Source organism: Callithrix jacchus, chromosome 8 (genome assembly GCF_049354715.1).
Source record: "Callithrix jacchus isolate 240 chromosome 8, calJac240_pri, whole genome shotgun sequence".
In the NCBI taxonomy this organism is placed as follows: domain Eukaryota; kingdom Metazoa; phylum Chordata; class Mammalia; order Primates; family Cebidae; genus Callithrix; species Callithrix jacchus.
In genome coordinates this window covers 64,528,494-64,543,107 of record NC_133509.1, presented here as the reverse complement: position 1 = coordinate 64,543,107, position 14,614 = coordinate 64,528,494, and positions in this window count along the sequence as shown.

The following is a 14,614-nucleotide window of genomic DNA, read 5'->3' as shown; positions in this document are numbered from 1 at the left end:
AGGAAGGAAGGAAGGGGGAAGGGAAGTGCCTTGTTAAGATCATATAGGTAGTAATTATAAGAGTCAGACCTATGTATTGTCCAGAGTTTTTTGGTTTCATTGATAGTTTGTGTTATGACAGTCTGTAACATTTTTATTAATTAATATTAATGGTTTTTGCTTCATAGAGCTTGTATTGTAAAATAACTTCCCCTTGGAAATTAATCCTATGAGATAAATTTTACTGTTGTCCCATATAGTGGATTTGAACCTCATTAGAATGAGAGGAAATTTGTAGTCCTTTAATTTCCAAGCAACTTTTTAATCTATCCTACTGGGAACAGAGCTAATAATCCCACAGACTGACTTACAAGCTGAGGAATGGTGGTTTGACTAGGCTGCAGTTTCTAATGTTCATGAGTGCCTAAATGCCAGATGAACTCAACTCTAAACTTTCTGCTGTCACTCTCAATAGGGAGGCTGAAAGCAAGTCAAGTGTATGGACTCATCATTCAGCTATTTTGGAATAAATGGTCCACTTAGGCTGCATCTACATAATGCTACATCAACTCATTGAAAAAGAAAAAATTAGGTCAGCCACCTAGCTGTTTTGATATCTAATGAAAAGTCATCCATGTGTCCATTTTGAGTTTTAGGCATAAACCATTGAAATCCATTATTTGCATCTGAATAGATGACAAATACTATCAAGATCCCTGATCCATAAAAATACACAACACTTAATGAGTACTATCACATGCCACACTGAATGCTAAGTCTTAGCACTTTAAATATATTATCTTATTTAACCCTCACAATAACCCTATGAGGCAAATGTTCTTTTCTCCATTTCAGAGATGAGATATAAGAAGCATATTTATCCATGGATGAATCTGGAGAACATCATTCTCAGCAAACTGACACAAGAACAGAAAATGAAATACCACATATTCTCACTCATAGGCGGGTGATGAACAATGAGAACACATGGACACAGGGAGTGGAGCACTACACACTGGGGTCTATTGGGGGTATAGGGGAGGGACAGCGGTGGGGGGAGGTCTGGGGAGGGATAGCCTGGGGAGAAATGCCAGATGTGGGTGAAGGGGAGGAAGGCAGCAAATCACACTGCCACGTGTGTACCTATGCAACTATCTTGCATGTTCTGCACATGTACCCCAAAACCTAAAATGCAATTAAAAAAGAAGCATATTTATCTTTCTTCTTTATTAAAAATATGGATTATATATTTAATAAAGCTAAATATTCTTGTATGCTGTGGTTCAATGTAAGTCTGAGGAGTTTATATTAGAAAATGGATGAAATCATAGATTCTTGTCCCACACTGCCATTTCTTTGACTTCTCAAATTCTTCACAGTAAAAAGTGAATTTAGAAAAATAGCCCAGCGATCTAGAATACTGAGATCACTCAGGGTAATTGAGACCTTGGTGGAGTTAGGCCTCTTTATCTTGAGTCTTCCATTTCCTGACACCTCTTAATCACTTGAGGCCACAGTGACAGAATGTAGACCCTGTTTGTCTTTCATTCAGCTCCAACCTAGAGGAGCTGTACAGTTGATGAAAGATGGAGGGACACTTCAGATGTTTCTACCTGTCAAGATCATCCATAAAAGGTACATGATCTAGGAAAATTATACTACATATTGACAACTCTTTGACCTTTTTTTTTTTTAATACACATGAAATGACAAAATTAAACAAGGAGGAAGTCTTGAAGGGAAAATCAAGTCAAAAGTAGTCAGTCAATAAGCAATGTAAGAGGAGAGACATGTAAGGGAGGCATGAAAGTATGCACTATCATTTTGCTTTGGTGATGATAGAGGAAGTGGTAGGTTTATTGTGAGTATGCCTGCGTGTCAAGTCTTTTTAATATCTATAGATAACTCCATCATTTACTCCCACCAGTTGCCTCCTTGAATCAGTTATAGGTCCTTATAGATGTCTCTCCTAAGTTTGGAGATCAGCTAATAGCTGTGCATGCCCTTCTTCCTCAGCTCTGTATTTTGGACACAGACACGTCTATGTGCCAAGTTTCTTCCTTCATCAGGGCATGGGAACAGTGCTGTGAGTAGAGATTTGTGTTAGCATATAATGCTTATATGAAATGGCATATAAAGCCATCTCTCCACGTCTGTGCTTTGGGCATATGGGGATAGTGATAAGTGTGCATGCATGCACAGAGAAGTTCTCAGGGCCAAAAGATGCAAATGAAAGAGAAGAAAGAGCAGGCATGCAGCACAGAAAGTAGAAATACCATAGGAAGTAAAAACTAGAAAAGAGCCTTTTAGCATTGAAGTTGATGGCTAAGAAATGTTTGGCAAAGAGAATTGTTTGACCAGGAGAAATAGACAAAAGCCTCTTTTTCATTTCTAGGTCAAACCAACTCCCTCCTAACAATCTGAGAGATGCAGAAGGTATTGCCCACAGTATGGGCTCCTTTAGACTTTTGAAAAATCTTGGCTTTCAGCTGCCTATCATAAAGGAGCCAAGGATCAAAATGCATCAGCAAGATAAGAATGATGAATGCAAACATGGATGTTTAGAACTCAGATGCAAATTATAATATTGATGCAGATTAATCATCCTGAAAATCAGAGGGGGCTGCTAATAGGACCCTGTTCAAAGAATTGTGCCTCAGCAGCCAGTTTGTTTCAAGTGCAATTGTGATTCATTTGCCAAGAGATTTAGGCTCTGGCTAATGGAAACAGAGCAGACAGGAAGTACAATTAAGGTTATCAAATAAAAATGTCTTAAGTGCTTTTTCATTTAATAAATAGCTTAATAATCTGTATATTGATTGAACTTAGCTTGGTTTAACTTTGCCAAATATTGATATCATCATTGATTATGACGCTGCAGTTTCTCCATCATAGATTCATGTTCTTTTTGGTGAAATAAATGTGTTTTGTTTTTGGTAGTCCTTACTCAGTTATCTTTTCTGTAGCCTTTTATTCTATTCACTATTTTTCTCAGCATGAAGTTCAACCACTGGAGATTTCACTGACATCCAACTGCAATCATAGTCACTGGAGGATGGAAATAATTAAACTAGACTATATTCATATTTCGTATCTTTTTATAACTTTATATACTTTAATACACCCACAGTGACAGGTAAAAGTGAGTCAAGATTTCTTAGAGATGTTTTATCTTGTGTCTAATTGAAAATGCAAAATAAAAAGTGAGTTTTAGCAGCAAAACAACATTAGAACAGAGGCCTTGGCATATGAATGAGTTTACTCAGAAAAATGCATAAACAAACCTATTGTTTAATACTATAAAATCCATTTCCTTTTACTTTTGTTGCGGCTGAGGAAGGAAAAGATTATTTACTAGTTGTGTGAGCTTGGAAAAATCTCTCAATGTTCAGGGCTTGAGTTTTCTCAACTGTGAAATGAAGAGATTGGATTAGATTATATAAGTATATCCTTTAGTCTTAAAAATCCATGATTGTCCTAGAAATCACAGAAACAGTCTGCACAAGAGCAGAGTGTCCCCAAAGGAAAGAAGCTCTGACATGATTCATGATGTTCATTGTTTTTCTTACTGTTATAGTGATTGAAATATCCATATCTATGAAGAAAAGAATCACTTTCCCTTGGACAGAGCTTGATAAAGTTCTCATCCCTTATTTAGTTTCCTAACTAGCATGGCACATGACATGTGAGAGGACTAGAACGGTTTACAATCTTATTATCCTAAAGGCAACCCTAGGCTACGTTAGTGTGTGTTTTTGAGCAGAGAGAGTGAGAAATATGTGAATTTAGAGAGTTTGGCAAAAAGGGAGGCCAGCTCTTGAAAAGTCTAATATACTCTAAGAGAGTGGCTTAGATCCCTTAACACTGATTATAAAGGTGAAGAAAAGCCATCAATAACTTTTAATGAGGGGAGAGGTAATGAGAAATTATGTGATTTGTATTTTAGAGACAAAACTCTGGCATAAAGTAGAGAATGAACAGGCGTAGGGATAGCCCACAGTCAGCATGATCAATTAAGATGTAGGGACATAGTCCAGGAAGATGAAAAGAAAACTAAAACAGGGCCAGTGGAGAGCTAGAGAGGAGGGTGAACACAATAGCAGTTTAGTAAGAAGGTTAGGGAAAGATGGAAGTTGAAGGTTTCTGTCTTGGGAAACTGGGGAGATAGTGGATGATTGAGTAGAGAAAATAATGGGCTCGATTTTATGCATGATGAGTGAAATGATCTCAGATGTGTTCACGAGAGTAGAGGGAGGAGGGGAAATGTTAACTTTAGAGCAGAGAAAGAAAAAGGATTCCAACAAGAGAACATGGAGGCCTTCTAGATGAGGCTATGGGTTTTATCTGCTGCCCTTGGCTCATTCAGTTGATTGGACAGATTACCTCTTCATACTTAAAGTGTTTATGGCATGGGAGAGACAGAGAGAAACAGTCAAACCATCATTGGATGAGCTGACATCATGGTTCTCACCTTATTCCTGATGCCACACATGATGCCTGACAAATGGTAAGCCGCACTATGGTTGTTGAATGAATGGATAAGTTCATTAACAAAGTTCTGTAATCAAAGTACATAAAACATGGTATGAGGTCATGGAGGAAACAATGGACTATTTTTGACTAGAGAGTAAAAGTCAGATAACATTTCACAGAAAAGACGGCAAAGAATGGTTGAGAAACAACTGAAGCAAAGGGAACAGCATTTGTAAAGTAATGTTCATATAAAAGTGAATCTTTATTTTGAGCTCTGGAGGAAGAAGACAGTGTTGAGCTGTCTTTTAGTGTGGATTATCATATAGGGATCTTTTTTATTCTTAAAGAAATACATTCTTGAAAATGTCTCTCTTTCTTGGTTTGTAGGATAACTATATTATTAGGCTTTATGCATAAAATGAGCAGAAATGGTGTGCACAATTTCCCCATTTAAATCAAACAGGGAAAATAATTCAACTAAGTTATTCCCTCAATCAGTGAGTAAAAGATGTAATGATCTTCTTATGTGAACAACAGTATCACCACTGATGAGTAAGCCCTGATAATGTTTTAAGACCTTACTTTTGGAATGAATAAATGTGGGATAAATTAGGTTTTTTAAACCACCATTAATTTTTTGAATAAGCTGTAGACCAGAAAAATCATAGGTATGCATCTTTTCAGGCTGCTTCTTTTCAGCCTTTGCAGACTCTAATCCAGAACTCTGTGCTACTGTATCAACTGATATCTTATTATAATTTATGTACTAAAAAATAACATTTCCTAAATTTTTTGACCACATATGTTCCCTTCTTTAATCAAACATTGTTTAATATGTCCTGTGCATCAAGTATAATATCATGTATCATAAGGAATATCATATTCTAGCAATATGATACATAATACTATCATAGTATCAATTTGACGCATAGGACATATTAAAGGAGCTTGCAGACAAGGAGGAGAAACAAAATTAACCCAAATGAAAAATAAGAAGCAATAAACAACCAAGTTTTAAAGAAATAAGTTCTCATTTTAGCTGCTTGTCTCACATTGGTAACAAACACCTCATTATGCCCAAGAGCCTTGTAAGCACAGCTGAGAAATTTAAACTTTATTCACCTTCTGCTACCAGGTCTTTACTTATACTCTGATGTTTATTCCAACAGAGTTTCTTTTAAAGGACACTTTCAGAAGGCTTCAATTCAACAAATATTTTTTGTACCATTCGCCTTGCCAGTTAGTTTGGAGGATTCTGAGATAAAAAAGACATAGATGCTGCCCTCAAGGTGCTTTATTGGGGAATGAAGAGTGGGGGTAGGTTGGGAGTTAGACGAGTATTCAAATGACTGTGCTGTAGGTGGAGTAGGTTAAGGATCACAGAGGAAGAAAGACAAAATGCTATGGTGGAAAACAAGAGTCTCTCAAAGCAGCAGAAAAAATAGTAGTAAGAACCTTCTATGTATTTGGCAGTAGGGGAAATAAAAAGGCAGAGAACATAGCTATTCTCAAAGTTTTCATAGAAATAACACAGCAAAAACGATTTACTAAATATTTTCTATTTGAATGGATCACGTCGACTTTCGACTTACTATTACAAAGCATGATTTCTTGTCTTTGAAAGGCTCAAGGAAGTCACTATTGTGTTTGATAAACCTTTCCTATCCACTTTCTGAGCTCAGGATGCTGGGCAATTGTCCCTCTTGTCTGAGACTTAAGTACAGATGGTTCCTGACTTACAACGGTTAGACTTAATGATTTTTTGACTTTATGGTAGTACAAAAGCAATACACATTCAGTACGCTCCTTGATTCACTATGGAGCTACATCCAGACTACCTCATCATAAGCCGAGGAGCACCTTTATTTTAGGGGAAGCAGACAGCTGGATGGTTCTTTTCTGTTTCTGAGGTCAGTGACTACTCCTGTCAGAGCACTGCTGATGGCTCATCTCTGGCACCTGCCCCCTTCCTCTAGTGTATGGCAGTACCCAATTACTGTTTGACTTGACAGTATGATTCCCGAGTTGACTCAGTGTATCAGCTCTCTGTGATTTTCATAGTAACACCACAACTTATTTCTTGCTTCGGGTGGATACTTAAAAGGAACTTGAATCTCTGTCTCCATAAGGTGGACTCCTAGCTGTTTCAAAAGTGTTGTTAATTCAACTGACACTACAGTTCAGCCTTGGGGGCTCCTGAAGGAAGTTTATAGGTCTAGGAGTCTTGGCCCTACTCTGAGATTCTTATTTAAGAAGAAATAAGCTAGAGATTTTTAAATGCTCCCAGGCCATTCTCATATGTAGGCAAATCTGAGAGGCACAGAGTGCTGTTCAGAGAAGCCTCTGGGTCCTGTGAACCCTTTCTGCTGTGGTTCTGAATGAGTGGACTGCTCCTCTAAGGTAAGATGCCTAGCTTTACCAAGCCCTATTATTCTAGGGAGAATCAGCTAGGATATTTTGGCATCAGTTTAAAAATATTATGTAATATTTTACTCACAAGTTAGGAGCAGTTTATTAGTTTCCTACAACCCTTCACTCAACAAATATCTCTTGGGCAGCTATTATGGCAGCCACTGTCTAAGGTTGTCAGTATGTAGCCATGAGAAAAACTTCCCCTGATAGCCAACTTCTGGATAGTATGCTGGAAAGAACATAGGCTTTGAATCAGAAAATCCTCCCCTGACATCAAGCACCCATTTCTATACATGTGAATGAGACTGTTTTGGACCCTACAGCCCCAGTCAATTTTCAGATGACTGAAGCCAGTGGGTGATCCCCAGTAAGACCAGGAGAACCACCCACCCAATACTCAAAATTGTGAGATACAGCAGGCCACTGAGTTTTGGGTAGTTTGTTTTGTGTAAATACATAACTGAAACAGAGACCAAAGCTTTTGCTTTTAACCACTCTTCTAGAAAATGTATATAAAATACATAATATATTGCTTGGCACATAATAAGTATTCATTAAATGGCCACTCTCCTCATAGCTATTATTTGATCAGGAGGCAAAGTATGCATACTCAAAGAACACACTAATGGCAATGATGATAAATGACAGTGGGCTAGACAAATATGCCATGGGAATTTAGGGTCCATTCACTTTGGGATGGAAGGATAGGCTAGTATTGGAGTGAGCTCTTAAAGCTTTCAGACATTTGATAAATCTGCAGAAAAAACCCATTGTCCTGCAAAACTTTGCCTGGCTCAGTTTACAGTTGCTAAAATTATAACCACTGCATTATTGCTCCTTATGTTATTAATGTGAAAGAACATGAGCATCTGCTAAGCACTCCACAAAGTCACAAAATTCAATTAAAAAAAAAGAGAATTCTTTTGAAAACAACTGCCATGGAAAGAGAAAGTTTAAACAGAACATAGGCAATTACCTGAGGACTTGTTCCCTGGGTTCCCTTGGGTGGCTTTCTGGAAGGTGCTGACATATGAGTCAGTGTGAAATCTTATGACAGGGAAAGAGGTCATCAGAGGCAGGATATTTCTTTTCTTTAGGGAAAAAATAAGGCAGATCAACATAAAGTCTTTTAAATTCTCTCAGTAAACTGGAATGATTCTGAATTTTTAAAACATCTTGAAATACTTTAGCAAGGGTTTCAAGTCATCACAGTTTTGATATTGCCAAGAGGTTAGTCTAAATGCCATTGCCTTTGAAAGAAACTTTAAAAAAAACCACCAAAAGATAATTTAATCATCAAATGGCAATTTGGTCCAATAAGCAAGAGTAAGGCAGTATCAGCATGAATTTCAAAAACCTGCTACGAGCTATAAATATAGGCTGCAATATTTTGCAATATCTAAAGTGTTTGGCCTAACGTTGAACATGCTCCATTGTTCAAACCAGCTGTGTTCTTTCACTCTTTCATTTCTATAAAACTAGGATAAAGGCTGTCAAAGCAAACGCAGCAGCGGCAGCAGCAGACTTTCTTGTTGAAAAGTTCTGTGTACATAGTACATAGCAATCTCAAGATGGAACTTTGAATGTTTCAAACCAGAACAAAATCTTCATCTAATTATAAGTGAACTATATTAAGCACAAAAGGCAATTTCAAATTATACTGAAGAAAGTTACATTTTACTCTTTGCTTTCAAAATGCATTTATCGCAATTTCACAAACTAATTGCAAATTCATTCTGCTTAATTTTCTTAGGTTATTTCTTTTATTGCTTCCAAGTGCTCTGCCTATTTCTGAACCATCAAAGCCCATAAGGGAGATTTAGAGGGACTTTTTTTTTTTTTTTTTGGTTAATTTGTATTTAAACTTGTAGAATAGGAAATGAATCATTTTTTTTTTCATTTCTTATTCTTGGATTAATGTGGTGACCACAAAACCAGCTCCAGTTATTATAGACACATTCAAAATAGAGGGAAAAGTGTTACCAGTGATGAGCACTTTTGAGAGACTGAGTTCGGAGAAAGACATTGCAATTTTAGAGACAAACTCAGATGGAATTGTATGTAACTGTATTCCATTTATACCTATGTGATTGCAGGCCTTAGTATAACTTTGACTGAGTTTTTAAACGAAGACAGCTCTCCATTTTCTACAAAGGTCGATTATCCACTATGTAGATTAACTATGGAAAATGGTTCATGGAAGACTGGACTATTTTGCTCTGTTTATTGTAATTCTAGTTTGTCTCTCCCAATTACATACTTTGCCTACGATAAAATAGTTCTAAACCAAACCTCTAAAATGATTGCATTCCAAAGTCAAATACAAGTTGTGACATTAAAAAAATTAGCAACTAACTAAAAAGATTAGTTTAACATCCTCTGGCACCATTGAGTTACTGGTGTCTTGTACCATTTGTAGGGAGGTAGAGAATGGCCAGTGTGCAGTATGTGCGGTTTTGTTTCAGTAGCTTCACAGACGCAGCAGGGTTGCCCTGGTAGGGCTGAATTCATAGTTCAATATAGATTTTATTCATAGGTGTCTTAAGTCAAAGCGAAGTATCAACCCCAAAGGAGTCTGTACTCCTGTCTCTGGTGTGTGTCGTGGCAGTGGAAGAAGAAAGCATAGGGCGTGAGGTGTGGAGGTTTGGGGGTATTCTGTATTACTTCCCAGCTTTGGAGCAAATAAGACAGTTTCTGTAATTGGATTTCTAGGCTGATACGTTTGTTATTATTACTTTAATCTTCCTGTGACTAAGTAAATTGTTTATGTTCTTGTTAATTAATTACCCCTGAAAAATAGGCAGTAGGTGCACTTCTTTCTGCACTTTGTAAATTTTAGCAGTTTTTGCTTGAGGGGAATGTCATTAAATTGTAATAATAAGCTACATTTGCATAGCACCTTCAATACTTTCATACTAAAGGAACCTAAAATACTTTGAAATTCCCCTGAATAGATGTTAAGAGCTATAGATATCTTTCCTTAAATGTCCTGAAATATCATCTTGCCTATAATTAAAATACAGTCATTCTTAAAATATAGCCATGAAAAATGGAAAGTATTATCTGCTTGGTTGGAGCTGGGATTAACCAAGGATTTTGGATCTGAAGTTTAAAGATATAGAGATATAATTCATAATTACTTTGGTCCTGGCTTCCCACTGTTGCTTGGCCAGCTAGTCTACCTCATATCATAGAAAACACTCTTCTCATTCTTTTTTGTTTAAATAGGGTGACCTGATTCTCCCCCCAACCGCCACCTCAGCTTAGTTGATAGCCAAAATTTATTGCTCTGCTTTTAATGCGCAACTACTGGCTTTTAAGATTTTTGCTGAAAATATAATCTCAAACTTTCTGTCGCCCAACTCTTACCAAATGCTCAGCTGAGAGAAATGGTATAACTTGAAGGCTTGAAGAACAGAATGGCTTGAAGAATTTCCAGATTGCTCATTTCTCCAGAGAGTTAAATATTTTCCAGTAGGATCAATTCAAACCACAAGAGAGCTGGGTAATTTAAGCATTGTATTTTACCCTCCCAGGAGGCTGTTTTTCTTAATTTTGTTTACTAATTTTTTTTTCTCAAGAATAATTTTGGACAGCTGTGCAAAACTATTGAGCTGTGATTTGCTGTTGTGTCATCCTCTAGCATGAGAGAAGTTGGGAAACAAAATCACATGAAATTTGCTCTGTTTGTCTCAGGTGCAGCATACAATGTTCTCTTGATGTAGACCCCAGGGAGACATTCCTCTCTGATCTCATTACTAGGAAAGGTCTGGTTTCCTGATAGCAACTGTGTTATTTTTATATAATAGATACCATGAATCATGTCATATTTTCCTTTGTTTGGCTGCTCACAAGCTCACAGCCACAGTTGTAGCCCACCTCTAGGAGCTGTGCAAATTTTTTAGCCTGTATTTCTCTGTGTTAATCTTTCCCCTGGCTTACTACGGTGTTCATACTCTTTTATTAATACCCACCCTCACTGCCTCTTATTATTTTAGCATGATTTACTGTATTTATTTTGGGTCTATCTCATATTCTTTTCAGAATACAGAGCAGTAGGTATAAATAAGCAAATAAATAGCAAGAAAAAGTATTCCATGAATCTCCAAGTGTGTCCTGATTACTCCACTTACAGGTGAGACAGCACTTTCAGCCAGTGCTGCCAGGCTGTGTGGCATCCACAAACCCTATCCTTGGGGACCTCAGGCTTCAATCATTGTGACAAGATGCTTTCTACTCAGCTGTCTAAGAGGGAAAGGTGCTCTGGGCCCAAGTAGGTGAATTTCAATCTTCTCCTCTCCCTGTTGGATACCAAAATTCTTGAGGAACATAATAGTATATTTGGAGTGAATCCAGCTCCATAGATCCTCTAATGAAGAGCCCATAGGAAGCTCAGGAATGCTTGGTCTGCATGGCTTATGGCTCAGGTCTTCCAAATAGAAGGAAATTCTAAGTAGGAGGAAGGAGGCAGAGCCAGGCATTAGATATCCCCATTAGGTTGGAATAGTCCCTAAGATGGGAGAGTGAGGGGTGGCTGCCTGATGGAAGAGAGGACTTGGATGGTCGTAACAGTCTCCAAGGACTCTTTATGTATGGTTTAGGCAAAACAATTGCCACCAGCTTTCAGATAAATGTCAGAGGTCGCAGGAGATGAGGCAGGAAATTTTAGAGGGCAGGGGTCTCAGGTAGTTGGAAGCTAGAAGGTTCATCAGTTTTAGGACCACTGACCTGGGATTCAGTGAAATGATTTATATCCTCTCTTTCATGCCTGGAAAACATTTAAACCTTTTGCAACAAAACAAAACAAAACAAAAGAAACAAACAAACAAAAAAGAGTTTATGCAGTTGTCATCTTTTTTTAAAAGGTAAATATGATGCTGCCAAGTTGCAACCATGGGCCTAGAAATTTGCTCTGGCACTGCCTGTGTCCTAATTCCTGCCCTGCACTAGGGTTCTGGCAAGAAACTGATTGGGAAATTTTTTTTCTGGAGTATGAAAAATGGGAGGTAGCCAAGGTAAACAGAAACGAACTTAGATAAAAGTTTTATTTCCTTACGCTGACTCTATTTCCATGTGAGGTTTTGTGCCTCTTTGAGATCTAACTTTGTTTTTAAAATATGGACAGAAAAAGAGAAGAACGACACACTATCTCTGACTATCTTATCAGTTTCTGTGGAGGTAAAAGACAGGGCATTTTAGAGATTTAAATTATTTGCTAGAGATTACCTGGAAAGTACAGTTACTGGGATTGGGACAATGAGAAACATTTTGAATTTTCTGAGAAAAGATGATAAGGTAATAAAAGCTGATATCAATCTTCAAAGTCTGGCAAGAGCAGAGAATTCCACTGCCTAAGCCGATCAGGCATGCTTTTCAGCTCTCGTGTGAATTCCAAGTGACAGTGGGAAGAGGAGGCATCTGCTCTCCAAACATGACACAGTCATGGCAGTAATAATGATACAGCCTGTAGATAACACTGTGCCAACTGCAGGTCAATGAGAGGCTAATGCAGGTCTGTGGTCTGCACACCTGGGGCTGGCTGGAGCCCTTTGGCACTGTTTCCTGTTTACATGAGTCAGAACCCAGATATCCTCTGGCTTCCTGCCTGATTTTTGAGTCACTACCAGCTTGGAGGGCCAAGAGAACTGATCTCTCTGGACTATGTTAAGGAGAGTCTTGGCTTTGACCATGGTCACAGATCTCTCTGTGCCCAGCCTTCTTCTAGTAGCATTATTCGACTTAACTGTTTATAACAAGATTTCACTTAAACTAGCTCCCCTAGTTACTTGAGATAAACAGCACAGAGGGAGAGAGAGAACTGAGGAGAGTAATAGAAAAATGTGTGCTTTTAGCTGAGACTTTCAGCTACTCATTTTGATTTTCAAAATAGCTCCCATTTCTGAATTCGAAATTTCTGAGAGAAAGATGGCAAATCTAATGATTGCCATTTGGGCTTTCCAGTGGCTCACATTGGTCCTGAAAAATAAGAATTGGAAGGGCAGACACAAGATTGGGGCCAATTTGTTTTTTTTTTTTTTTTTTTCCTCCCCATCATGGCCACTACATTGGTGTTGTTTGGGATGGGTGTGCATCTTCTGCATCTTCATACTTTGCTTTAAATCCCAGGAAAGGATGGATGAAAAATTCCTCCCTTTGCTCCTGTTGAAATTATTTCAGTACACAGAAATATAGCCTCCCATTTTAGTTTTCCATTTAATTAATATTTTGGTATCTACTTTAGATAAAGCACTGTGCTAGGCACACAAACAAATAGATTGGATCAGAATTCCTTAGGAATTTACATATTTGACCATTGACATGCCAATTTCTTTTCAACATTCCTACTGAACTTACACAGTGCCCTCACAATCAGGATGATCTTGCATGAAATACTTGTAATGAATTATCTTTGTATATAGTTTATAAAACCAGCCTAATGAAGATGAATGGAATAGTTCTTGCCTTAAAATAGCTTTCAATTAACCAAGGAAGCTAAAACATATGCTCAAACATCTATAATATTTGGCTTTCTGTTATGTATGCATTGGAAAAGTTGGAAGTAAAACTCTGGGGATGTCGACAGAAGCCAGAGGACATTTTCATTGAGAGGTGAGAAAATGTTTTCTTGAGGCTGTGGCTTTTATGGCTGGGCCTTGAGAGACATATAGAATAGAATTTTAGAGTTAGAAAGGAGGAAAGAGGTCATTAGAGTAACAGCAGTGCGCTACAGCCATGACTGGGTTCAGGAAACAGACACCAGTCTAGATGTAGGATATATACTATATTAATCATTAGGTTATATTTAGAATGTTTTGTGGTTTTCACATCTTTGGCCCACATGTTATCTGTTTGATCTTTATAACAACTTCATAAGGTGGGCCTATGATCATGGAGGATAAAGTAAATAAATATATTCTTACTTAGCAGGCAGCAGGGAGCCACAGAAGGTATTATTCAGGGAGTGAAGAATCTGAGTTGAGCATAATAAGGACAAATCAGCAGCAAGGATCTTCTGTAGGCTGGACTGAAGTGGGAAAGTTTGGAGTTGGGAAGATCAGCTTTGAAGGGGCAGTGATAGTGTAAACTGGGAGTGAGAGAACACAAAGAAAGAGATGAGAGAACACATTACCAAGGTTGAATTGCGGGTCAATAGAAAGTGGTTTGAATGACTCAAAAGCTATTTTATGAAATTCTTTGCTCTGATTCTCCCTTAGTTAGAGTTAATTTCTCTTTATTTGTATCCTCAGAGAATTCTGATAACTTTATTTAGCACTTCTTTCTGTCTCATTTTATCACTGTTTAGATATCTGATACCCAGATTAGGTTATTAGGTAGTAAGCTTCTGGCAGCTAAGAATGATGCTACTCATCTTTGTCTTTCCTCAGGGGAAAGTATATAGCACGGTCACTTGCACATAACTAATGTTTAATAAATGCTTGCAGTATTTAACTCAAGTTTGGCAGTGAAAGACAAAATGAGAGCTTAACACAGCAGGGTTGCAGAAAAGGGTTTATTTATTTATTTTCAGAAACAAGTGAGTTACAGTGGAAAGAACATGCAAGTTGGAATGAAACTTGGTTTAAATCCTGGCACTACCCATTTATTTCCTACATGACATCGGCCAAGTTACTTAATGTGTTTAAGCATAATTTCCTCTTACACAAAATGCCAATTATAAAACCTACCTTTTGAGGTTACTGTGAAGACTAAATACAGTATCATGCACATATTGTCTAATACAATATCTGGC